Here is a 2,933-nt window from a genome sequence, read left to right as displayed (position 1 = left end):
GTTTGCTCAGAAGAGGGTGTAGTAAAGGAGTAGGCTAAATCACCAAACAACAAGCTCTCTACTGCATGACTTTTTGTTTTTGGGAGAAAAAAAAAATTAAACCCTATTTTAGGGGAGCTTTGGGGTCCCTGATTATAGATCAACAATAAAATTTGACCCCCCCTAATCAGATATTGGTATGTTGCTTTGAGGCAACACTGTGCGTTAAAGGTAAAGAAATGTCAAGGTTTTCTAGAATAAGTAATATTATTCAAACAAGGAAACTACACAATGTTATTCATTTTTTTAACAATTTTAATAAATCCAGTGAACAAATAACACATTACAAACATATTGACTATTAGAGAACAACTGGCCAACATTAAAAATAGCCATAATAAATCTATTTATGAGGTGACATTTCATCTGGTCCCTCTTCGCCTGCTCGCACTTCAGTCATACACCCTTTCCTAAACAGAGGAATAAGGAAACATAATTTTAACCACTTACATTGATACAAACAGTTATATTTGCTTTTATACACACATACGTACAGTATATGAACATACAATTGACCCCTGAACTTTCAAGTATCTTACGCACCTGATTCAGAGATCTGACTTGTTTATTCTGTGTGGAACTTCAGGAAGCAGTTGTGATTGGTAGTAAAGCATAGATGGACATTGCATTGCCATGGTAGAATTTTTCCATTTGATTCCATTTGATTTCCGTTGAGTCCCTTCATTCATCTCCTCTGTTTCATTTTCCTCTTATTCCTCAGTCTCAGACTCGTATTGAGGCTGAACAAAAGAAAAGGAAGTACATATTAGAAACACACTAACAATTCTGCACTCACCCATATGCATGCACAGACACCCACACACAAGCATGTGCACGCACACACACACTCGCACGCCCATGCGCACACTCACATACACACACACACACACACAAACACACTTTTCCAAATGACCCCTTACTGACCCCTGAGCTAAAAAGTGTCCCTTAAACCTCACTCATTGACAAATTCCTCCTGGTTGTCCTCACTGTCACTCTCAAGCTCACCGTCATCACTGTCAGTGGGAATGGCTCTAACCTCAACATCCTCTTTTCTTCCAAAAATGTTTTAATATCCATCTCCTGTATAAATATCATTATTAAATATTAATATTTACATTGCATAATATAATACATTGGAATGGAAACATTGATTATGGTCATTTAACCATACATAAACATCTCCAGACTTATACATACCAATGCATTATATGGCCGGAATAAATTTGGACTAACTGCACAGTGTTGCCTTGAGGCAACGCAGGAAAAAATACAGTTTTCACATATAAATAAACACAAAATAGGCATCCAATCGATCAAAAAAGCTTCTCTGAATACTCATGCACATCCACATATTTTTTTTGGTGTTATGTTATTCAATTTAAATATGATAAAAAGTGAAAATATTCTTACCAATTTGTGCCTTGTGTCCAATGCGGCTTGACTTCCTGAAAGGACTGCTCCTCCCCCAAACAAAGGCTCACACCCACTTCAAGTCATCATTTTATTGGACAGAGAGGTGTCTAGTGTTACTACATGAAAAAAATCTGACATATTCTTTTAAAGGGCCAGTGTGGGGATTAAAAATGTATTTTGTTGCCTCAAAGCCACGGTATGCAGTAGAGGGATATAGCCTACCCATGCAAAAAACATGTAGCCTAAACATTGGTTCAATATGCCTCTTTGTGGAAGCGTGGGATAGGCTACATTTCAAAGGCTTTCTTTCTTTCTTTCTTTCTTTCTGTTTTTGTTAACTTGTGGAATAGTGGAATATTTTTTGTTAACTTCTCAGTTGAAGTGAATTATTATATAACCTTTACACATAACCATGTACTAATAAAAACTATAGGATAGTAAGAGCTGAAATGTTGCTTCATTTATCCAATTTCCACCACTATGGAAAACGTGGGCCGGTCTTGGGCCTGAAACTCCCGGGCACTGAATTCTGGCAACTTTGAAAACCAGCTTCTTTTGAAGATGAACAGACACCTTTTCAGTTTCAACTATGACTGGCATATTAGTAGCTGCTGGTCATAGGTGGCCTGTGTGTGTGTGGGTGTGTGAGAGTGAGATGGTGACCTGGGGAGTAAGCCCTAGAAATGCTCATAACACATGACCAAAATGTTCTCCGTACCAGCAGGTCATTTTTTTGAAAGAAATAAGTTATTTATTTCTACCTGAAGTTCATACAAAAGGGACATTTCTGTTTCTGTTTTTTTCTTTGATGTCAGCTCTAAAAATATGCTGTTTGTTCTTTGAACTTAAGAGAATTGTGCCTGAAAAGTCCTAGAAAAGAATGTGATTTTGATTTGATGAGTGAGGTTAAGAAGATATGGGAACCCTGAATATGCTTTATGCTTTACTATAAGAAAGCCAAATTAAAGTTCACAATAAAAGTTCAAAATAAAACCGCTTGCTTTTTACTTTATACTTTTACTTCAAATACCTAAGTACATTAAATATCAGCAAATTACTTTTGATACTTAAGTACAGTATATATCAGATACTTTAAGACTTTTACTTAAGTAATATTCTAAAAGGTAACTTTCACTTCTACCAAAGTCTTTTTCTAGTACGATTGTACTTTTACTCAAGTATTGCTTTCTAGTACTTTATACAACACTGAAATTATGGTCCAATTTTCCATGGCCAATTTATGTGGCACTGTGGTTGAGTGAACTGTACCACCCATGGAATGTGCCCCTTGTACATCAGAATTTACCTCTCATATCAGAATGAATGACTGTCATCCAACAACTATAGCAAGACAAGATTACAAGACGCGTATATAATCTCATACTTACATGTTCAATACTCTGGCTGTCACTGAAAAGAGACCTAGGAGATCATTTGCTAATGTGCCTTGGGCTGGCACGGGCAGACCGTGGTGAGGGGGT

General features: G+C 36.8%; 1 long non-coding RNA gene across 4 annotated transcripts; it reads right to left on the bottom strand.

Annotated features, from left to right (window-relative positions):
• Nucleotides 1–273: 273 nt before the first annotated feature.
• Nucleotides 274–1,496, bottom strand: LOC143135314 (uncharacterized). Of its 4 annotated transcripts, XR_012988901.1 has the most exons (5): nucleotides 1,450–1,476; nucleotides 1,237–1,285; nucleotides 1,045–1,119; nucleotides 583–779; nucleotides 274–449 (listed from the first exon to the last, which is right to left on the bottom strand). It is a non-coding gene; the product is annotated as an uncharacterized LOC143135314 (long non-coding RNA). The 4 variants fall into 4 exon arrangements; XR_012988902.1 differs by lacking the exon at nucleotides 1,237–1,285 and having other exon boundaries at nucleotides 996–1,119; nucleotides 1,450–1,496; XR_012988900.1 differs by lacking the exon at nucleotides 1,237–1,285 and having other exon boundaries at nucleotides 1,450–1,496.
• Nucleotides 1,497–2,933: the final 1,437 nt, after the last annotated feature.

This window comes from Alosa pseudoharengus, unplaced genomic scaffold (assembly GCF_046254945.1).
Source record: "Alosa pseudoharengus isolate Yale_2024_CS ecotype anadromous, Long Island Sound unplaced genomic scaffold, YU_APseudo_1.1 YU_APseudo_1.1_scf_2, whole genome shotgun sequence".
Classification (NCBI taxonomy): domain Eukaryota; kingdom Metazoa; phylum Chordata; class Actinopteri; order Clupeiformes; family Clupeidae; genus Alosa; species Alosa pseudoharengus.
Note: the sequence above shows the minus strand (reverse complement) of the source record. Positions and strands in the feature narration are given on the sequence as shown.